This window comes from Sorex fumeus, unplaced genomic scaffold, assembly GCF_029834395.1.
Source record: "Sorex fumeus unplaced genomic scaffold, SorFum_2.1 ptg000073l, whole genome shotgun sequence".
NCBI classification, from domain to species: domain Eukaryota; kingdom Metazoa; phylum Chordata; class Mammalia; order Eulipotyphla; family Soricidae; genus Sorex; species Sorex fumeus.
Window position 1 is genome coordinate 4749307 of NW_026606130.1, and position 23661 is coordinate 4772967.

Here is a 23661-nt window from a genome sequence, read left to right on the forward strand (position 1 = left end):
GGTGAGGAAACCAAGCGAGTGCAATATCAAGGAAGTCAAAAGAAGAAACTTTCTAAGAAGGAAGAAGGGGTACCAAGTGTTTCAAAGGTATAACTCAGGATAAGGACTGTAAACAGCAGCAGAATTTGGAAGAGGGTGTTTGAGGCCACACCTAGAAGTACTCGGGGGCTACTTCTGGCCCTGTGCTCAGGTATCATTCCCAGTGATGCTTGGGGGGACCATATGGGGTGTGGGGATAGACGAAAGAGCAGCCACTGGAATTTTGGATAGAGTTCCTTAGTGATTCTCAGGATGGTGGATCTAGTGGAGACATAGGGGCAGAAATCAGATTAGAGAAAGATGTGAATGAGTGGCATGTGCAAAATAGAGCTGGCCAGCGCTCACAACTCTTTAATGATATTAATATAATTTATTTATTTTTAGTTTTGGGGTCACACCCGGCAGTGCTTAAGTGACTCTGCACTCTGGCTGTGCTTGGGGAACAATATTGGATGCTGGGGATCAAACCTGAGTCAGTCATGTGCAAGGTAAATGCCCTACCCGCTGTACTATGGCTCTGGTCCCTTATGATGATATTCATTTTAAAGAAAGGAGATGAAGCAGAGGATGGTAGCTGGGATGTTATACGGAGTCCAGAGCAAGTTATTTTTAAGATGGATATATTGTCATTTCAATCTGAAGAAGTTCGGAGAAAAAAAATCTGGGAACATTGTTTATTTCCAGAGAGATGACCCATCTAATTTAGCCACACAATCTTAGCTGCTCCATCTGTACCAGTTTGTATATTTGTGGCTGTGTCCCAATGCTCTTGCTTTCCTCTTACTATGGGAGAACTGTCCTGATTTTTATAAAAAGTCAACCCTTCCTACTGTGTTTAGAATATTATCCACTCTTTCCTTTTCAAGGCTTCTGCTTCATTAGTATTACTTTACTATTTCCATCTGCACAGAAACAAGTGCCCAGGTCTCCCACCCTAAAACTCCTTTCCCAGGTGTATTCTCCCCACCAGTTAATGCTTTTATTCACAGCAAATGCTTTTCTTTGGTTGTCTTCACAGCCACACTCCTGGATGGTTTATCTGCAGTCATTTTCTCACTCCCCTCTTCCCATTCTCTAGCCAAATGACTACTTTTTTTTCGTTTTGGGGTGACACTTGGCAGTACTCAGGGCTTATTGTTGGCTTTGCACTCAGGCACCCTCCTGACAGGTCTCAGGGGACCATATGGGGCTCTGGGGATCAAGCCTGGGTCAGATGTGTGCAAGGCAAGTGCCCTACCCACTGTACTCCTACTGACTTCTAATGAGCTTCCATTTTGAAGGCATTTTGAAACATCTCTTCCCATCTTGCTAGCATATTCATTGGTTACCTTTCCATTCTCATGTAACTCGATCTCTCAACTCAGTTGCACACTTCTTCCTGTGAAATTTCATAGTTTGGCTTTTATGACACCACATTCTTTGGGTTTTATCATTTTTCTCTGTCTCAGTTTCCTTTGCAGAACCTCATTTTTTATGCAGTTCCAAATGTTGGAAGGCCCCAAAGCTCTGTTTCAATTTTCTCCTCTATCAATATGCTCTTTCTAAAGGACTTCATTTGTGTATAACATTAAATACATAATTATGCGTATAGTTTCCCAACTATATCTCTAGCCCCAACTTCTCTTCTAAGTGTGGTGTTCATATAACCTGCTGTCTACTTGATATTTCTATACTTATAACTAATGAATAAGAGTCTGAAACTTAATTAAAAACACCTCACTTCCATCAGCTTAAAGGTCACTTAAATGCTTTTCCTGATCATCTTTTCTAAAATATTTCTCCATTGATACTTTTTATTTTAGCACACTATTTTATTCTCTCCACAACTTAAATTCATTTCTTTAGAGATGCTATGTTTAAAAAAGAAATTGTCTTCTTGTGCCTTTAAGAGCCAGATTTTTGCTTAGGATGGCCCTGCTAGAGAGGGAGATTGCTGTGTGTCCTGAAGAACTCATGGGATTAACCCCATCAAAAACTGGGGCGACAAAATGAACAGAAAGTTTCTCAAAGAAGAAATCCGAATGGCAAAAAGGCACATGAGAAAATGCTCTACATCATTAATCATCAGGGAGATGCAGATCAAAACAACAATGAGATATCATCTCAAACCACAGAGACTGGCCCTCATCCAAAAGAACAAAAGCAACTGGTGTTGGCGCGGATGTGCCGAGAAAGGGACTCTCCTTCACTGCTGGTGGGAATGCCGACTGGTTGAGCCCTTTTGGAAAGCAGTATGGATGATTCTCAAAAAGTTAGAAATTGAGCTCCCATTTGACCCAGCAATACCACTCCTGGGAATATATCCCAGAGAGGCAAAAAAGTATAGTCGAAGTGACATCTGCACTTGTTTGTTCATTGCAGCACTGTTTACAATAGCTAGAATCTGGAAAAAACCTGAGTTCCTGAGAACAGATGACAAGTTAAAGAAACTTTGGTACATTTACACAATGGAGTACTATGTAGCTGTTAGAAAAGATGAAGTCATGAAATTTACATGCAAGTGTTACTACATGGAAAGTATCATGCTAAGCGAAATAAGTCAGAAAGAAAGGGACAGACATAGAAAGATTGCATTCATCTGGGGAACATAAAATAGCAAAATAGGAGACTAACACCCTAGAATAGCCGAGATAAGTACCAGGAAGATTACTCCATGGCTTTGAGGACAGCTGCACACAGTAGGGGAAAAGGCAGCTCAGATAGAGAAGGGAGCACCAAATAAAGGGTGTTGGGAGGTACCTCTCAGGATGGGAATTGCGTGAGGAGAGTAGACTATAGACTGAACAAGATTGCCACTCAATGTCTCTTTTGCAAACCACAGCACTCAAAAGGAGAAAGATAGCAAAAGGGAATGCCCTGCCACAGACGTAGGGTGGGATGGGGGAGGGAGGGATACTGGGACTGGTTGTGGTGGAAAATGGGCACTGGTGGAGGGATGGGTATTCGATCATTGTATAACTGAAACCCAATCTTTTTTTTTTTTTTTTTTAATTTTTTTTTTATTTTTTTTTTTTTTATAATTTATTTATTTATTGAATCACTGTGGGAAAAGTTACAGAGCTTTCGGGTTTAGGTCTCAGTCATGTAGATACCGAACACATTTCCCTTTACCGATACTCATTTTTAACCCCGAACCCCAATAGACCCCCACCTCCCACCCCTCCCAATTCTTGTGAGGTAGATGAGTTCTAGTTAATACTCTATCTACTTTGACTAGATAGATTATTTCGATAAAAGATGCACAATTATTGTTAAGAGTTTACGACCCACCCCCCCCCCAATCAGACATGCTGAAACAGCGTTGTGAAATGATTTGCTTTCTACAACTTGGTTTAAGAATAAAATGATGTCGCGCGGCCGCGATAGCGGCCGCGCGGTTTTGAATTTCTGCTATTTTACTTATTGACCCTGGAAGAATTTCTATTAAAAGTTAGCTAGTTAAGAGATTGGTTTCTGTGTCCTGGAGTCGTGGCCGTGCCGGAGAGCCGCTCGTGGGGGGCAGCTGGCGACCCCGGTGGGGCGTGGGGGACGGCCCACAAAGCCCCCCTTCCCATGAGGTCCCCGCTGCTCCCCCCCCCCGAGCCCGGCTCAAACCCGCTTTCCACAAGGCTCCCGTGCGGCCGCCATCTTTCTTTCCAGAGAGGAACGGGCGGGCTGGTCAACGCCCTTCCCCCTCCGGGCAGGCTTGGTGGCGCGGATCAACACGAGTCCATTTGCTTTTCTGCTCCAAGCGGCTGGTTCTCTGTGCTAAGTCCTTGTGCCTCCGGGGCCGTGGCCGTGCCGGAGAGCCGCTCGTGGGGGGCAGCTGGCGACCCCGGTGGGGCGTGGGGGACGGCCCACAAAGCCCCCCTTCCCATGAGGTCCCCGCTGCTCCCCCCCCCCGAGCCCGGCTCAAACCCGCTTTCCACAAGGCTCCCGTGCGGCCGCCATCTTTCTTTCCAGAGAGGAACGGGCGGGCTGGTCAACGCCCTTCCCCCTCCGGGCAGGCTTGGTGGCGCGGATCAACACGAGTCCATTTGCTTTTCTGCTCCAAGCGGCTGGTTCTCTGTGCTAAGTCCTTGTGCCTCCGGGGCCGTGGCCGTGCCGGAGAGCCGCTCGTGGGGGGCAGCTGGCGACCCCGGTGGGGCGTGGGGGACGGCCCACAAAGCCCCCCTTCCCATGAGGTCCCCGCTGCTCCCCCCCCCGAGCCCGGCTCAAACCCGCTTTCCACAAGGCTCCCGTGCGGCCGCCATCTTTCTTTCCAGAGAGGAACGGGCGGGCTGGTCAACGCCCTTCCCCCTCCGGGCAGGCTTGGTGGCGCGGATCAACACGAGTCCATTTGCTTTTCTGCTCCAAGCGGCTGGTTCTCTGTGCTAAGTCCTTGTGCCTCCGGGGCCGTGGCCGTGCCGGAGAGCCGCTCGTGGGGGGCAGCTGGCGACCCCGGTGGGGCGTGGGGGACGGCCCACAAAGCCCCCCTTCCCATGAGGTCCCCGCTGCTCCCCCCCCCGAGCCCGGCTCAAACCCGCTTTCCACAAGGCTCCCGTGCGGCCGCCATCTTTCTTTCCAGAGAGGAACGGGCGGGCTGGTCAACGCCCTTCCCCCTCCGGGCAGGCTTGGTGGCGCGGATCAACACGAGTCCATTTGCTTTTCTGCTCCAAGCGGCTGGTTCTCTGTGCTAAGTCCTTGTGCCTCCGGGGCCGTGGCCGTGCCGGAGAGCCGCTCGTGGGGGGCAGCTGGCGACCCCGGTGGGGCGTGGGGGACGGCCCACAAAGCCCCCCTTCCCATGAGGTCCCCGCTGCTCCCCCCCCCGAGCCCGGCTCAAACCCGCTTTCCACAAGGCTCCCGTGCGGCCGCCATCTTTCTTTCCAGAGAGGAACGGGCGGGCTGGTCAACGCCCTTCCCCCTCCGGGCAGGCTTGGTGGCGCGGATCAACACGAGTCCATTTGCTTTTCTGCTCCAAGCGGCTGGTTCTCTGTGCTAAGTCCTTGTGCCTCCGGGGCCGTGGCCGTGCCGGAGAGCCGCTCGTGGGGGGCAGCTGGCGACCCCGGTGGGGCGTGGGGGACGGCCCACAAAGCCCCCCTTCCCATGAGGTCCCCGCTGCTCCCCCCCCCGAGCCCGGCTCAAACCCGCTTTCCACAAGGCTCCCGTGCGGCCGCCATCTTTCTTTCCAGAGAGGAACGGGCGGGCTGGTCAACGCCCTTCCCCCTCCGGGCAGGCTTGGTGGCGCGGATCAACACGAGTCCATTTGCTTTTCTGCTCCAAGCGGCTGGTTCTCTGTGCTAAGTCCTTGTGCCTCCGGGGCCGTGGCCGTGCCGGAGAGCCGCTCGTGGGGGGCAGCTGGCGACCCCGGTGGGGCGTGGGGGACGGCCCACAAAGCCCCCCTTCCCATGAGGTCCCCGCTGCTCCCCCCCCCGAGCCCGGCTCAAACCCGCTTTCCACAAGGCTCCCGTGCGGCCGCCATCTTTCTTTCCAGAGAGGAACGGGCGGGCTGGTCAACGCCCTTCCCCCTCCGGGCAGGCTTGGTGGCGCGGATCAACACGAGTCCATTTGCTTTTCTGCTCCAAGCGGCTGGTTCTCTGTGCTAAGTCCTTGTGCCTCCGGGGCCGTGGCCGTGCCGGAGAGCCGCTCGTGGGGGGCAGCTGGCGACCCCGGTGGGGCGTGGGGGACGGCCCACAAAGCCCCCCTTCCCATGAGGTCCCCGCTGCTCCCCCCCCCGAGCCCGGCTCAAACCCGCTTTCCACAAGGCTCCCGTGCGGCCGCCATCTTTCTTTCCAGAGAGGAACGGGCGGGCTGGTCAACGCCCTTCCCCCTCCGGGCAGGCTTGGTGGCGCGGATCAACACGAGTCCATTTGCTTTTCTGCTCCAAGCGGCTGGTTCTCTGTGCTAAGTCCTTGTGCCTCCGGGGCCGTGGCCGTGCCGGAGAGCCGCTCGTGGGGGGCAGCTGGCGACCCCGGTGGGGCGTGGGGGACGGCCCACAAAGCCCCCCTTCCCATGAGGTCCCCGCTGCTCCCCCCCCCGAGCCCGGCTCAAACCCGCTTTCCACAAGGCTCCCGTGCGGCCGCCATCTTTCTTTCCAGAGAGGAACGGGCGGGCTGGTCAACGCCCTTCCCCCTCCGGGCAGGCTTGGTGGCGCGGATCAACACGAGTCCATTTGCTTTTCTGCTCCAAGCGGCTGGTTCTCTGTGCTAAGTCCTTGTGCCTCCGGGGCCGTGGCCGTGCCGGAGAGCCGCTCGTGGGGGGCAGCTGGCGACCCCGGTGGGGCGTGGGGGACGGCCCACAAAGCCCCCCTTCCCATGAGGTCCCCGCTGCTCCCCCCCCCGAGCCCGGCTCAAACCCGCTTTCCACAAGGCTCCCGTGCGGCCGCCATCTTTCTTTCCAGAGAGGAACGGGCGGGCTGGTCAACGCCCTTCCCCCTCCGGGCAGGCTTGGTGGCGCGGATCAACACGAGTCCATTTGCTTTTCTGCTCCAAGCGGCTGGTTCTCTGTGCTAAGTCCTTGTGCCTCCGGGGCCGTGGCCGTGCCGGAGAGCCGCTCGTGGGGGGCAGCTGGCGACCCCGGTGGGGCGTGGGGGACGGCCCACAAAGCCCCCCTTCCCATGAGGTCCCCGCTGCTCCCCCCCCCGAGCCCGGCTCAAACCCGCTTTCCACAAGGCTCCCGTGCGGCCGCCATCTTTCTTTCCAGAGAGGAACGGGCGGGCTGGTCAACGCCCTTCCCCCTCCGGGCAGGCTTGGTGGCGCGGATCAACACGAGTCCATTTGCTTTTCTGCTCCAAGCGGCTGGTTCTCTGTGCTAAGTCCTTGTGCCTCCGGGGCCGTGGCCGTGCCGGAGAGCCGCTCGTGGGGGGCAGCTGGCGACCCCGGTGGGGCGTGGGGGACGGCCCACAAAGCCCCCCTTCCCATGAGGTCCCCGCTGCTCCCCCCCCCGAGCCCGGCTCAAACCCGCTTTCCACAAGGCTCCCGTGCGGCCGCCATCTTTCTTTCCAGAGAGGAACGGGCGGGCTGGTCAACGCCCTTCCCCCTCCGGGCAGGCTTGGTGGCGCGGATCAACACGAGTCCATTTGCTTTTCTGCTCCAAGCGGCTGGTTCTCTGTGCTAAGTCCTTGTGCCTCCGGGGCCGTGGCCGTGCCGGAGAGCCGCTCGTGGGGGGCAGCTGGCGACCCCGGTGGGGCGTGGGGGACGGCCCACAAAGCCCCCCTTCCCATGAGGTCCCCGCTGCTCCCCCCCCCGAGCCCGGCTCAAACCCGCTTTCCACAAGGCTCCCGTGCGGCCGCCATCTTTCTTTCCAGAGAGGAACGGGCGGGCTGGTCAACGCCCTTCCCCCTCCGGGCAGGCTTGGTGGCGCGGATCAACACGAGTCCATTTGCTTTTCTGCTCCAAGCGGCTGGTTCTCTGTGCTAAGTCCTTGTGCCTCCGGGGCCGTGGCCGTGCCGGAGAGCCGCTCGTGGGGGGCAGCTGGCGACCCCGGTGGGGCGTGGGGGACGGCCCACAAAGCCCCCCTTCCCATGAGGTCCCCGCTGCTCCCCCCCCCGAGCCCGGCTCAAACCCGCTTTCCACAAGGCTCCCGTGCGGCCGCCATCTTTCTTTCCAGAGAGGAACGGGCGGGCTGGTCAACGCCCTTCCCCCTCCGGGCAGGCTTGGTGGCGCGGATCAACACGAGTCCATTTGCTTTTCTGCTCCAAGCGGCTGGTTCTCTGTGCTAAGTCCTTGTGCCTCCGGGGCCGTGGCCGTGCCGGAGAGCCGCTCGTGGGGGGCAGCTGGCGACCCCGGTGGGGCGTGGGGGACGGCCCACAAAGCCCCCCTTCCCATGAGGTCCCCGCTGCTCCCCCCCCCGAGCCCGGCTCAAACCCGCTTTCCACAAGGCTCCCGTGCGGCCGCCATCTTTCTTTCCAGAGAGGAACGGGCGGGCTGGTCAACGCCCTTCCCCCTCCGGGCAGGCTTGGTGGCGCGGATCAACACGAGTCCATTTGCTTTTCTGCTCCAAGCGGCTGGTTCTCTGTGCTAAGTCCTTGTGCCTCCGGGGCCGTGGCCGTGCCGGAGAGCCGCTCGTGGGGGGCAGCTGGCGACCCCGGTGGGGCGTGGGGGACGGCCCACAAAGCCCCCCTTCCCATGAGGTCCCCGCTGCTCCCCCCCCCGAGCCCGGCTCAAACCCGCTTTCCACAAGGCTCCCGTGCGGCCGCCATCTTTCTTTCCAGAGAGGAACGGGCGGGCTGGTCAACGCCCTTCCCCCTCCGGGCAGGCTTGGTGGCGCGGATCAACACGAGTCCATTTGCTTTTCTGCTCCAAGCGGCTGGTTCTCTGTGCTAAGTCCTTGTGCCTCCGGGGCCGTGGCCGTGCCGGAGAGCCGCTCGTGGGGGGCAGCTGGCGACCCCGGTGGGGCGTGGGGGACGGCCCACAAAGCCCCCCTTCCCATGAGGTCCCCGCTGCTCCCCCCCCCGAGCCCGGCTCAAACCCGCTTTCCACAAGGCTCCCGTGCGGCCGCCATCTTTCTTTCCAGAGAGGAACGGGCGGGCTGGTCAACGCCCTTCCCCCTCCGGGCAGGCTTGGTGGCGCGGATCAACACGAGTCCATTTGCTTTTCTGCTCCAAGCGGCTGGTTCTCTGTGCTAAGTCCTTGTGCCTCCGGGGCCGTGGCCGTGCCGGAGAGCCGCTCGTGGGGGGCAGCTGGCGACCCCGGTGGGGCGTGGGGGACGGCCCACAAAGCCCCCCTTCCCATGAGGTCCCCGCTGCTCCCCCCCCCGAGCCCGGCTCAAACCCGCTTTCCACAAGGCTCCCGTGCGGCCGCCATCTTTCTTTCCAGAGAGGAACGGGCGGGCTGGTCAACGCCCTTCCCCCTCCGGGCAGGCTTGGTGGCGCGGATCAACACGAGTCCATTTGCTTTTCTGCTCCAAGCGGCTGGTTCTCTGTGCTAAGTCCTTGTGCCTCCGGGGCCGTGGCCGTGCCGGAGAGCCGCTCGTGGGGGGCAGCTGGCGACCCCGGTGGGGCGTGGGGGACGGCCCACAAAGCCCCCCTTCCCATGAGGTCCCCGCTGCTCCCCCCCCCGAGCCCGGCTCAAACCCGCTTTCCACAAGGCTCCCGTGCGGCCGCCATCTTTCTTTCCAGAGAGGAACGGGCGGGCTGGTCAACGCCCTTCCCCCTCCGGGCAGGCTTGGTGGCGCGGATCAACACGAGTCCATTTGCTTTTCTGCTCCAAGCGGCTGGTTCTCTGTGCTAAGTCCTTGTGCCTCCGGGGCCGTGGCCGTGCCGGAGAGCCGCTCGTGGGGGGCAGCTGGCGACCCCGGTGGGGCGTGGGGGACGGCCCACAAAGCCCCCCTTCCCATGAGGTCCCCGCTGCTCCCCCCCCCGAGCCCGGCTCAAACCCGCTTTCCACAAGGCTCCCGTGCGGCCGCCATCTTTCTTTCCAGAGAGGAACGGGCGGGCTGGTCAACGCCCTTCCCCCTCCGGGCAGGCTTGGTGGCGCGGATCAACACGAGTCCATTTGCTTTTCTGCTCCAAGCGGCTGGTTCTCTGTGCTAAGTCCTTGTGCCTCCGGGGCCGTGGCCGTGCCGGAGAGCCGCTCGTGGGGGGCAGCTGGCGACCCCGGTGGGGCGTGGGGGACGGCCCACAAAGCCCCCCTTCCCATGAGGTCCCCGCTGCTCCCCCCCCCGAGCCCGGCTCAAACCCGCTTTCCACAAGGCTCCCGTGCGGCCGCCATCTTTCTTTCCAGAGAGGAACGGGCGGGCTGGTCAACGCCCTTCCCCCTCCGGGCAGGCTTGGTGGCGCGGATCAACACGAGTCCATTTGCTTTTCTGCTCCAAGCGGCTGGTTCTCTGTGCTAAGTCCTTGTGCCTCCGGGGCCGTGGCCGTGCCGGAGAGCCGCTCGTGGGGGGCAGCTGGCGACCCCGGTGGGGCGTGGGGGACGGCCCACAAAGCCCCCCTTCCCATGAGGTCCCCGCTGCTCCCCCCCCCGAGCCCGGCTCAAACCCGCTTTCCACAAGGCTCCCGTGCGGCCGCCATCTTTCTTTCCAGAGAGGAACGGGCGGGCTGGTCAACGCCCTTCCCCCTCCGGGCAGGCTTGGTGGCGCGGATCAACACGAGTCCATTTGCTTTTCTGCTCCAAGCGGCTGGTTCTCTGTGCTAAGTCCTTGTGCCTCCGGGGCCGTGGCCGTGCCGGAGAGCCGCTCGTGGGGGGCAGCTGGCGACCCCGGTGGGGCGTGGGGGACGGCCCACAAAGCCCCCCTTCCCATGAGGTCCCCGCTGCTCCCCCCCCCGAGCCCGGCTCAAACCCGCTTTCCACAAGGCTCCCGTGCGGCCGCCATCTTTCTTTCCAGAGAGGAACGGGCGGGCTGGTCAACGCCCTTCCCCCTCCGGGCAGGCTTGGTGGCGCGGATCAACACGAGTCCATTTGCTTTTCTGCTCCAAGCGGCTGGTTCTCTGTGCTAAGTCCTTGTGCCTCCGGGGCCGTGGCCGTGCCGGAGAGCCGCTCGTGGGGGGCAGCTGGCGACCCCGGTGGGGCGTGGGGGACGGCCCACAAAGCCCCCCTTCCCATGAGGTCCCCGCTGCTCCCCCCCCCGAGCCCGGCTCAAACCCGCTTTCCACAAGGCTCCCGTGCGGCCGCCATCTTTCTTTCCAGAGAGGAACGGGCGGGCTGGTCAACGCCCTTCCCCCTCCGGGCAGGCTTGGTGGCGCGGATCAACACGAGTCCATTTGCTTTTCTGCTCCAAGCGGCTGGTTCTCTGTGCTAAGTCCTTGTGCCTCCGGGGCCGTGGCCGTGCCGGAGAGCCGCTCGTGGGGGGCAGCTGGCGACCCCGGTGGGGCGTGGGGGACGGCCCACAAAGCCCCCCTTCCCATGAGGTCCCCGCTGCTCCACCCCCCCGAGCCCGGCTCAAACCCGCTTTCCACAAGGCTCCCGTGCGGCCGCCATCTTTCTTTCCAGAGAGGAACGGGCGGGCTGGTCAACGCCCTTCCCCCTCCGGGCAGGCTTGGTGGCGCGGATCAACACGAGTCCATTTGCTTTTCTGCTCCAAGCGGCTGGTTCTCTGTGCTAAGTCCTTGTGCCTCCGGGGCCGTGGCCGTGCCGGAGAGCCGCTCGTGGGGGGCAGCTGGCGACCCCGGTGGGGCGTGGGGGACGGCCCACAAAGCCCCCCTTCCCATGAGGTCCCCGCTGCTCCCCCCCCCGAGCCCGGCTCAAACCCGCTTTCCACAAGGCTCCCGTGCGGCCGCCATCTTTCTTTCCAGAGAGGAACGGGCGGGCTGGTCAACGCCCTTCCCCCTCCGGGCAGGCTTGGTGGCGCGGATCAACACGAGTCCATTTGCTTTTCTGCTCCAAGCGGCTGGTTCTCTGTGCTAAGTCCTTGTGCCTCCGGGGCCGTGGCCGTGCCGGAGAGCCGCTCGTGGGGGGCAGCTGGCGACCCCGGTGGGGCGTGGGGGACGGCCCACAAAGCCCCCCTTCCCATGAGGTCCCCGCTGCTCCCCCCCCCGAGCCCGGCTCAAACCCGCTTTCCACAAGGCTCCCGTGCGGCCGCCATCTTTCTTTCCAGAGAGGAACGGGCGGGCTGGTCAACGCCCTTCCCCCTCCGGGCAGGCTTGGTGGCGCGGATCAACACGAGTCCATTTGCTTTTCTGCTCCAAGCGGCTGGTTCTCTGTGCTAAGTCCTTGTGCCTCCGGGGCCGTGGCCGTGCCGGAGAGCCGCTCGTGGGGGGCAGCTGGCGACCCCGGTGGGGCGTGGGGGACGGCCCACAAAGCCCCCCTTCCCATGAGGTCCCCGCTGCTCCCCCCCCCGAGCCCGGCTCAAACCCGCTTTCCACAAGGCTCCCGTGCGGCCGCCATCTTTCTTTCCAGAGAGGAACGGGCGGGCTGGTCAACGCCCTTCCCCCTCCGGGCAGGCTTGGTGGCGCGGATCAACACGAGTCCATTTGCTTTTCTGCTCCAAGCGGCTGGTTCTCTGTGCTAAGTCCTTGTGCCTCCGGGGCCGTGGCCGTGCCGGAGAGCCGCTCGTGGGGGGCAGCTGGCGACCCCGGTGGGGCGTGGGGGACGGCCCACAAAGCCCCCCTTCCCATGAGGTCCCCGCTGCTCCCCCCCCCGAGCCCGGCTCAAACCCGCTTTCCACAAGGCTCCCGTGCGGCCGCCATCTTTCTTTCCAGAGAGGAACGGGCGGGCTGGTCAACGCCCTTCCCCCTCCGGGCAGGCTTGGTGGCGCGGATCAACACGAGTCCATTTGCTTTTCTGCTCCAAGCGGCTGGTTCTCTGTGCTAAGTCCTTGTGCCTCCGGGGCCGTGGCCGTGCCGGAGAGCCGCTCGTGGGGGGCAGCTGGCGACCCCGGTGGGGCGTGGGGGACGGCCCACAAAGCCCCCCTTCCCATGAGGTCCCCGCTGCTCCCCCCCCCGAGCCCGGCTCAAACCCGCTTTCCACAAGGCTCCCGTGCGGCCGCCATCTTTCTTTCCAGAGAGGAACGGGCGGGCTGGTCAACGCCCTTCCCCCTCCGGGCAGGCTTGGTGGCGCGGATCAACACGAGTCCATTTGCTTTTCTGCTCCAAGCGGCTGGTTCTCTGTGCTAAGTCCTTGTGCCTCCGGGGCCGTGGCCGTGCCGGAGAGCCGCTCGTGGGGGGCAGCTGGCGACCCCGGTGGGGCGTGGGGGACGGCCCACAAAGCCCCCCTTCCCATGAGGTCCCCGCTGCTCCCCCCCCCGAGCCCGGCTCAAACCCGCTTTCCACAAGGCTCCCGTGCGGCCGCCATCTTTCTTTCCAGAGAGGAACGGGCGGGCTGGTCAACGCCCTTCCCCCTCCGGGCAGGCTTGGTGGCGCGGATCAACACGAGTCCATTTGCTTTTCTGCTCCAAGCGGCTGGTTCTCTGTGCTAAGTCCTTGTGCCTCCGGGGCCGTGGCCGTGCCGGAGAGCCGCTCGTGGGGGGCAGCTGGCGACCCCGGTGGGGCGTGGGGGACGGCCCACAAAGCCCCCCTTCCCATGAGGTCCCCGCTGCTCCCCCCCCCGAGCCCGGCTCAAACCCGCTTTCCACAAGGCTCCCGTGCGGCCGCCATCTTTCTTTCCAGAGAGGAACGGGCGGGCTGGTCAACGCCCTTCCCCCTCCGGGCAGGCTTGGTGGCGCGGATCAACACGAGTCCATTTGCTTTTCTGCTCCAAGCGGCTGGTTCTCTGTGCTAAGTCCTTGTGCCTCCGGGGCCGTGGCCGTGCCGGAGAGCCGCTCGTGGGGGGCAGCTGGCGACCCCGGTGGGGCGTGGGGGACGGCCCACAAAGCCCCCCTTCCCATGAGGTCCCCGCTGCTCCCCCCCCCGAGCCCGGCTCAAACCCGCTTTCCACAAGGCTCCCGTGCGGCCGCCATCTTTCTTTCCAGAGAGGAACGGGCGGGCTGGTCAACGCCCTTCCCCCTCCGGGCAGGCTTGGTGGCGCGGATCAACACGAGTCCATTTGCTTTTCTGCTCCAAGCGGCTGGTTCTCTGTGCTAAGTCCTTGTGCCTCCGGGGCCGTGGCCGTGCCGGAGAGCCGCTCGTGGGGGGCAGCTGGCGACCCCGGTGGGGCGTGGGGGACGGCCCACAAAGCCCCCCTTCCCATGAGGTCCCCGCTGCTCCCCCCCCCGAGCCCGGCTCAAACCCGCTTTCCACAAGGCTCCCGTGCGGCCGCCATCTTTCTTTCCAGAGAGGAACGGGCGGGCTGGTCAACGCCCTTCCCCCTCCGGGCAGGCTTGGTGGCGCGGATCAACACGAGTCCATTTGCTTTTCTGCTCCAAGCGGCTGGTTCTCTGTGCTAAGTCCTTGTGCCTCCGGGGCCGTGGCCGTGCCGGAGAGCCGCTCGTGGGGGGCAGCTGGCGACCCCGGTGGGGCGTGGGGGACGGCCCACAAAGCCCCCCTTCCCATGAGGTCCCCGCTGCTCCCCCCCCCGAGCCCGGCTCAAACCCGCTTTCCACAAGGCTCCCGTGCGGCCGCCATCTTTCTTTCCAGAGAGGAACGGGCGGGCTGGTCAACGCCCTTCCCCCTCCGGGCAGGCTTGGTGGCGCGGATCAACACGAGTCCATTTGCTTTTCTGCTCCAAGCGGCTGGTTCTCTGTGCTAAGTCCTTGTGCCTCCGGGGCCGTGGCCGTGCCGGAGAGCCGCTCGTGGGGGGCAGCTGGCGACCCCGGTGGGGCGTGGGGGACGGCCCACAAAGCCCCCCTTCCCATGAGGTCCCCGCTGCTCCCCCCCCCGAGCCCGGCTCAAACCCGCTTTCCACAAGGCTCCCGTGCGGCCGCCATCTTTCTTTCCAGAGAGGAACGGGCGAACCCAATCTTAAAAATTTCTAAGTCTACAACTGTACCTCATGGTGTTTCAATAATAAACATTTAAGAAAAAAAATCTGGTGGGATTTCTGCCAAAACCTGCTGGGTTCCGAGATTTGCTCCTGAGACTCTGGATCATAGCCGTTAAGCATCTTGATCAGGAGCCAGAAAGGTCATTCGTGGGTGATGACTTGGGGTCTCATTGTGGTGGGGAGAACAAGACCGGCTCCACCCCCATCTCATGAGGCTCAAAATGTCTCACTGTGGGCCTAAATCTGACTGTCCAATGGCCTCTGGAGGATGACAGTCACGGAGCCGCCAGGGGGAAGCAGGCATAGGGACAACACCCTTTCCCCCCTGGGGTGGCCTGGCAACAGTAACCTACTGTGTGGTCCGGACACATTTATGTGAAAGGCCGCTGTGTTTCGAGATTTGTTTCTGAGTCTCTGGGATCATGGCCTTTAAGCAGCTTGCTCAGGAGCCAGAGGCCGTTCATGGGCGATGACTTGGGGTCTCGTTGGAGTGGGGAGGACAGGACTGGCTCCATCCCATCCTGTGAGGCCCTGCGTGTCTTGTCATTGCAGGCCCACACCTGACTGTCCAGTGGCCTCTGGAGGATGGCAGCCACCGGGCCGCCAGGGGGAACAGTCAAAGGCACGAAGCCTATTCCCACCTGGTTTGGCCCAGCACCGGTAACCTACTGCAGGGACTGGATGCATTTCTCTCAAAAGCCGCTGGGTTTCAAGATTTGGATGCATTTCTGTCAAAAGCTGCTGGGTCTCGAGATTTGTTTCTGAGTCTCTGGGATCATGGCCATTAAGCAGTTAATCAGGAACCAGAGAGGCCATGCCTCCAATTATATAGCTGAGCCAGAGGTGGTTTGTGGGTGTGTTTTCCACATACCTAACTTTTGGCCGTTTACTTTCTTGGTAAACTTTGCCCCAAGTTTTTGGGGTCTGGCCAAAGGCACAGCAGAAATTTTGGGGTATCTGGAAGTCTGAAGGCGCCATTAGGCTGCTGATGCACTTTCCTCACAGGTACAGATTGACCTGCTGGTGGCACCATACCCCCTGTAAGCACCTTTCTAAAGAGATAACCCTTGACTATATTCTTAACGTTATAAGCCCAGCTCCTAGCACAGTGCTTAGCACAGAACATGTTTTCATTTGAGTATTTAATAAGTGTTCTTTGAAAGGGATAAGTTGAAGGTACAATGTAGAGACGAGACAAAGAAATGTGCACATAGAGTTTTGATTGTGTATATGTTGTAAGGAAGGCAAGGAATTCATGTATTATGGTTTCTACTTTCCCTGAAGTAAGAGACAAAGTCATCTGGAGAAATTGCATGGAAAAGGGATGAGTGGAGGGTTTTGAGTCTGAGAAAAGTAAAAGTTGGAAGTTTTGGTGAATATTAGAGAGCTGATTGTGGAATCAAAATTTTCCGAAGGTCTCTTTTTCAATAGTAGAATATGAGTTTGATTGAGTGTGTGATCCTTTACAGCTTCCTGGGCATGAGGGAAGAGAATACCAATGATACATATGGGATAGTAACTGATGAGTGGGGAAAAGGACAACGGAACTGAGTTTGTAGAGGATGTTTGGAAGAGTGTGCTAAAAATGTTAGACCTGACCTAATGGGAGAAGTTAAAGTAGAGAGGACTAAAACATAAGGAAAAAGACTGAAATCCAGGAAAGCAGAGATTTTTATATTTAAATTTGTATACACAGTAAGTAATGCAATACCTGGTGTGTGGGAAATACCTACCAAATATTGAACCATGGATGATTGGGCAATTGGAGTTGGATAGTATAGTGTAGTAACTGAAATAGAGTTTAAAATGCCTAAGGTTGTGGAGAAATGAAATTAGGATTCTAGTTAGGGAGATGACTCAAATGGCTGGAGCACATGCTCCAGGAGAAGTCTCAGATTTGATATCTGTTACTATGTGGTCACCCAAGCACTTCTAGGAGTAACATTACTTCAAAAATATTTCAGAGATATGGAATAGTCTGGGGGAATTTTGGTACTGAATTGAAAAATATGGTAACTGGAGGTCATCATAGAAAAGGAAGCCATACAAAGTCAAAGAAACAAGAAGCCAGGGATTGACCACGTTATTTTCCACATGAATGTTGAAGTGACCCTGGATTTTGGCACGTCTAAAGATGGAATGAATGAAGAACTAAATAAAGAATAAAGGGTAGTGATGGAGAGGTGCCATCAACATGGTCTTCAAGAGGCAGTGGGTAGTTAAGGAAAGGCTCCACTCCATGTACAGATGCAGAAAGATCTGGGAAAGGGAAAGAACCTTTGAAGAGAAACCCATAGAACAAGTTAAGGAATTCATGGTGGGAGGGGTTCTGTTTGGGATGAAGGATATTTTATTAATTCTTGAGATTAGGGTGCCAGTGGGGACAAAGATGGGAAGAGAAGTGAGCTGTAGAAGGTTGGGCAGTAGAGCAGAAATTTAGAGCAGTGGGAAGTAAATACCGAGAAAAAAGAGATGATTCTAGAAATTCATACCCCTGCTGGTGACTAATAATAGGAACATTAGGCCCACTGGCCTGATCTCCAGGGTTGCCAGGCAAATTAGTTTTAGCAGTGTCTCCACTGGAGCAAAAAGCTCCATGAGGATGAGTATGGTGTTTGTGTCTGTCACCACTCTAGCTTCAGCACCTAGCACCCTGTCTGCCATGGATCTGAACGGGTGAATGAAAGATGTGTGTTCATAGTGTTTGGCCCACTGTAGGTGATTGATTATGCCAGCATCACTTTATTTCTGGTATAAAATGGATTAAAATGGACTTATGTACTCATTTGCTTTTGAAGAGGGTTTGTTCATGGCACTAATGAGGCTTGGGAAACTCAAAGGCCAATGAAGGCTATTAGCACATATTCAGAGATGGTGGCTACAGTTTACATGTACCTAGCCAAATAAATGGTATTCTATGTGAAGCAAGGAATTGGATAGGTGTACTAAAAGGAGGGTAGTTATAGGGTTCCTGTATTTCCGGGAAGCAGTATCTGTGATGGCCACAGAACTATGCCACCTGGATCCCTGTTCAAGGATGGACCCTTCCCTTTTTAAATTTTTTTTCTATTTTTAATTAATTATTTATTTTTTTGCTGCAGGTTGACTTTAGGTTGACCTTGCGACCACTGACTACTTTCGGACTAGCCTGAAGATAGATGGTCGGCAACTACACCACCTCCGCTTTGCTGATGACATCGTTCTAATAACACCAAACATCAGCCAAGCGGCACAAAATGCTGAACGACTTTGACCATGAATGTGGAAAGGTCGAACTACAGCTGAATCTTACGAAGACAATGTTTATGAGAAACAGCCTTGTTCCTGACGCTCCATTCGCTCTCAACGGAACCACCATCTCCGAATGCAACAGTTATATATACCTAGGTCGAGAAATCAACATGATGAATGACCTGGCACCTGAGTTGCGCAGGAGGAAGAGAGCGGCTTGGAATGCCTTCAAGAGCATTGAAGAAATAACTAAAAGGACAAAGAACCTCCAGCTACGAGCACATCTCTTTGATTCCACTATTCTTCCTGCATTAACATATGCCTCAGAGACCTGGACCCTACGAAAACAGGATGAGAACGCTATTCGGGTCTCTCAAAGAGGAATCGAAAGAACTATGCTTGGAATATCACGATTCACTCAAATGAGAGATAGAATCCGGAGTTCTGATCTTCGTCAACGCTCAAGAATCAGGGACGCTGTCTCATTTGCCAGGACATCAAAAATCAGATGGGCTGGACACGTAATGAGGTTTACAGACAACCGCTGGACTAGAGCCATTACTGATTGGATTCCACGGGACATCAAAAGATCACGTGGACGCCCACCTATAAGATGGTCAGACTTCTTCGTCAAGACCCTAAATGATCGGTTTGAGGCTCTGCATGTTCCTAGAACGAACAGATACCATTGGGCTACGCTAGCACGCAACCGGGATGAATGGAGACGTTACTGGCACCCGCTCAAATAAATCAATGAATAACGGGGATTAAGTGATTAAGTGATAAGTGATATTTATTTTTAATTGAATCCCCGTGAGATACAGTCACAAAGCTTTCATGTTTGAGTTTCAGTCATACAATGATCAAACACCCATCCCTTCACCAGTGCACATTTTCCACCACCAACGTCCCCAGTATCCTCCCCACCCCTACCATCCCACACCTTCCCCTGCCTGTGTGGCAGACAATTTCCACAATACTCTCTCCCTACTTTGATTGCATTCAATATTTCGACACCACTATTATTTGGAATTTTCACTCAAACCTGCCACCACTCAAACCTGCCGAAAAGGCAATGAAAGACTTATTTATTTTGTATTGTTGCCTCTCTCAGAGAACCCGGTAAGCTACCTGCATGGCAAAACCCGGTAATCTCACCCGCATGGCAAAACCTGGCAAGCTACCCGTGATGTATTCAATATGCCAAACACAGTAACAACAAATCTCAAAATGGAGATGTTACTGGGCCCGCTTGAGCAAATCGATGAACAATGTGAGGACAGTGTGTTTGCATTTTTTTGTGTTTGTTATGAATAGCATAAGAAATTGTGTGGCTGCGAGAGCAGCCCTGCGCTTCTGGAATTCTAAAATTTTAGATAATTAGGGTTTGGAGAGATCTCTGCAGCGAGCTGCTTTGTTCCGAGATTCTTTTGTGTGTCTCTGGATCATTACCATTAAGAGTCTTAAATAGTAGCTGGAGGTAGTGTGGGTGTCATCTCAGGGTCCCATTGGGTCTGGGGCATGAGAGGGACCGGCTCACCCCCTATCCCGTGAGGCCTGGCGTTTGCCGTTACTGCTCCTGCATACCTGGGCTTCTCCTTGGGTTCTGGAAGATGGTGGCCACTGGGATTCCTAGGGGGCAGGCAGAGGGACAGTACCTTCTCCTGTCTGGAGTAGCCCAGTGAACTCAGCCTGGTGCATAGTCCAGAGGCATCTCTGCAGCAAGTTGCTTGGTTCCAAGATTCTTTTGTGTGTCTAAGGATGGACCCTTCTTTAACTCTCAATTCCTCTGTGAATCATGTCATCTGCAAGAAGTCTTCCCAGCCAGGTTAGGCCCTTTTGGGAGGCAGGGGTAACCCATAGGTAGTGATGGAGGCAGGTGTTCGTGTCCTGTGTTGTGTCCAACAGAAGACAACATTTTAGAATCAGGGCTGGAGTTGGACAAGACTTGGTGGGATCTACATTGCTGCCATTTTCTTCTGGTGATGCCTTTGTACTTCTCTCCTCTCCCATGGCTGTCAGTCCCTAAGATATTCCTTATGAAACCTTTTGCTCATTAGGGCTCATATCAGAGTCTGCTACCTAGGGAACCCAATATGCATCTCCATAGTAGGGGACATCAGCTCAAATGCCTTCAGGGTCATGGCAGATAAATGATGGAACAATTTTGAACATTTTTCTTTTTTTCTTGTGAATCTAGCCAAGAATCATGAAACACAAATCATAAAACATACCTGTTAAAGAGGTAGGTGTGGGAGACTATGGCCAGGGGATAGGGTGGAGGAAATTTGACACTGGTAGGGAAATTGGTGTTGGAACATTGTTTGAAACTGTACTATGGACATATTTTGTAAATGGTGGTGCCTATATAAATTTTTTTATTAAAAATACTATTAACAGAGCTGGTCAGGTTCAGTGTAAGAAGGACTGCTAGGTAATTCAGTACATTAGTGGGACTGTACCTCAACAAAATGAGAAACAACATTGTGCCTTCCAACAATGTGTGTGAATTTAGTTTAGTCTGCTGGCCTCCTGTTTATGACCTACATTTTACAGGTGACCCTGCTCTTCCATAATGAATGTACCAGAAACTGCCTGATATGGATTTTATGAATTTGGTCTCTGTAGTCCCTAAAAGCTTTGTCAACTCAGATCATTGGCACAACAGCGTCTGGCTCTGCTGGGCTCAACACCAGACCCTGACCACTCAGTTTCACCAAACTTTAACTTGCCCTGTAGCCACTTAGAACCAGTCTCCTTCTTTGATCCTTATCTTACAAAGGAATATCTTCCACCTGAGAGAAGTCATTTTCCTTAGAGGTTTCTAGATTGTTTTCAGCTCTTGTGTTCTCTTTTTAAGTTTGGGTTTTGGTACAATACCCAGCAGTGCTGTGGCTTGGCACTTGAGGATCATTCCTGGCAGTGCCCTGGTTACTATGGGATGCCGAGATTGAACCCAGGATTCTTACATGCTAAGTATGCACTTAACACTGAGCCACTTTCTGACCCTGTTGTGCCTTTTTGGAAGAGCAAACTGGTAGTGTCAGGGAACATAAGTTGACAACTGGACCTGGGGACATGAGGGTCCTGGCTGCAAAGGCCTTAATCTTAAAGGCCTGGGCCAGGGGAGAACATGGTGCAAAGCACTTTCTAATTGGAAGTTGGCACTTGAATAGCTGTCATCACCTGCATGGTAGAATCATAACTTGTATATCAGAGAGATGGAAGTGCCCTGAAGCCTATCGCATCTGGGATTTTAAAACCCAGGCAAGACTCACTCTGATTTGCCTTGCTAGGAGCGTCACTGCTAAAAAGTGCATAACTTCACACACAATTACTACTGCAACCTCCTCCCATTGGTAGCTGCTTCCTTCTTTAGCCTTGTCACCACCTCGGTCAGTTGAACTCAAATCCCCGAGATGAAGTCCTGGAACATGGATTGCCTGCTAGTAAGGCTTAGGTTTATGGATCAGTGGACCAGATTTCTGAAAACCTCTGCATCCCATATTTGTTCAGGGATCCTGTGAGAATCAAGTCCTGTGTGTCTGGGTGTACAACTATACCATTTGTATGGTTGATAGAGTATGCAACTGGCTTCCTGTCTGAATAAAAGTTCCACTGCTTCAATGAAAACTAGAGGGTAAACAGAATACAATTAGAATAGAAAAAAGTTTATTTTAAGAAGACACAAACATCTCTATCTATATAAAGGGTTCTGTTCAATTGCTGGTAGCCAGTCACTAAGGAATGATTTAAAAAGAAATAAAAAGAAAGAAGTCAGGAAAACAAACATCGTAACATCATCCCACAAAGAGCATCTTCCCATTTTGCATTGGAATAGTTAAAAGATTATGCTCTTTCCTTGTTTCTCTTGCTTCTGGATGTTTTTCTTTTAATTCTGGAACACTGACATCACCGGGGGAAATGTCTTATCTCTGCTTTCTAGATTAGGTGAGTGGTGTATAAATTCCTGCCTTACTTTTTTCTTTTTTTGTTTTTGGGTCACACTTGACAATGTTCAGAGATTATTCCTGAATAGGTGCTCAGAAATCATTCCTGGTGGGTCTTGGGGAACTATATATAGTGCTAGTGATTGAACTCTGATTGGCCATGTGGAAGGCCACACCACTGTACTGTCTCTCTGGCCCCAGTCTTGCTGGGGTTTTCTTCAGTACCTAGCTGACTCTCAGTGAGCATTGAAGAGAAACAGCTAATTTAACCAATGTCTCTCTCCTGACTGCATAGGATTAGTCAGTTCTCATGTCTCCTTACAATTTTGGCAAGTGTAGTACTTTTGCTGCCTCAGATATCGAGGCATAAGCCTGGTTCCCTTTCTAAATCTGGAAATTCTAAACAAGAGGCAGAAAGGAACTGTTTCGTAGATACTTTTAAATAAGGATATCCTCAAAATCATTCTTCTCTCTGCTTTGGAAAGTTCAGACTTTAGTAAGTAGGCAGATCAGTGGGCTCAAATGACAGAGTTCAAGTTGAAGATCGGAGGAAGCGATTTCTTAGATAGAAACTGCTGCTTGAGAGGTATATCCAAGTGGCAGAGTTCATTTCCAACTGAACTCCTTGTTTTCTGTATGTCAGCGAGTCTGGGATTGCCAAGGAGAGGTTTCTTCAAATGGCTTCCTGGGAAAACCCAGCTCAAGCCAGTCAAAAGAAAGGGTTAAAAGATAAGAAAAGAAATGCCTCAGGTGCATGAATATTTGTTTCTTTCTCATTAAACAACCTGATCAGACCTGGACCTGAAACAGAAAACTAATGAGAACACTGAGTGTGCTGTGTGATGTTACTGAATGGGGCCCTCACTCTCTGAGTGGAAAAAACACACTTACACACTCAGGCACTGCTTCTTAATCAGCTGTAGCTCAGAATGTTTATATGAACAAACATGGACTTTAGAATCTGAGCATTAGACTGCCCTACCCCCCAATCACATGAGAGATGGGAGGGAGGTGGAGTGAGATTTGAAGTTTTAGGGAACCCTTTTAGAGATTCAGGAAATAGGAGACAGTGATGTCTGAATGCCTGCTGGCTGTGGTGCTGCATGGAGCATTCCACAAAGTCTGTCCTGGGGCCCAGGTGCTCCGGAAGCAGGGGATTATAGGCAGGGAAAACTGTGGACTAAGAATACTTTCTGTATCTCATTTGTTTTATGGAACGGGCTGAGTCTAAAACAAGTCCAACCTGCATTAGAAAATGGCTACATGAATGTTCTGGGCTTTAAAATCAGCCATTGGAACCAAGAGAACTGGTGACTTTTAAGCAAACTGTATACTCTACTGAAATCTCATGGCTGGGGCCTTCAGACTTTTCAGAGTCAGCCCTAAACTTATGATGTTAATATGGAGTAGGGTAGGATGGATAGATAAGGCAATGCAGTCACCTCCAGCCACAGTTTGGGGGTAAAATGATGTGACAAAAGAAACAACAGAACTCAGCAATCCATTCTTCCCTTCTAGCTTACCTCAATTCAAAGAAATGGAGGCACATTGAACAACTAGGACAGGGTCTGAAACAAGAAGACTAATATCCATGTCCAGGGAAAACAGGGGTTAGGAGGACTGGTCAATGGTTGGACCTATCCACAAGTGTGTGGGGGGCTGAGGCTAGTTAAGATAGAGAAGAAATTGGTATAATAATAATAGATGGGAATGATCACACTGGACAAGATCTGAGGGTTAAAATTGGTAAAGGGATATTCTTGATAACCTTTTAGTATCAACATTGCAAACCACAATGCCCAAAAGAAGAAAAAGAGAGCGAGAGAGCGAGTGAGAGAGATAGAGATAGAGAAGAAAAGCACCTGCCATAAGGGCAGGCGGGGTGGTGTGTGTGGCAAATGATGGGAGGGAAGCTGGGGACACTGATTCTGGAAAATATACACTGGTGGAGGGATAGGGTTAGAATACTATATGACAAATCTAATCATGAACAGCTTTGTAAGGGTCTATCATATTGATTTAACTTTTAAAAAGTTAAAAAAAATGAGGTTGCTGAGGGAGAGAGCACAAAAGAAGAAAACTACATATGAAGGATCTCCTAAACTTTGATACAAATAGTTCAAAATTGAGCAAATTCACTTCAGTGACATAGACAAAGTGTCATTTATTCCAGGTGTGCAGAGCTG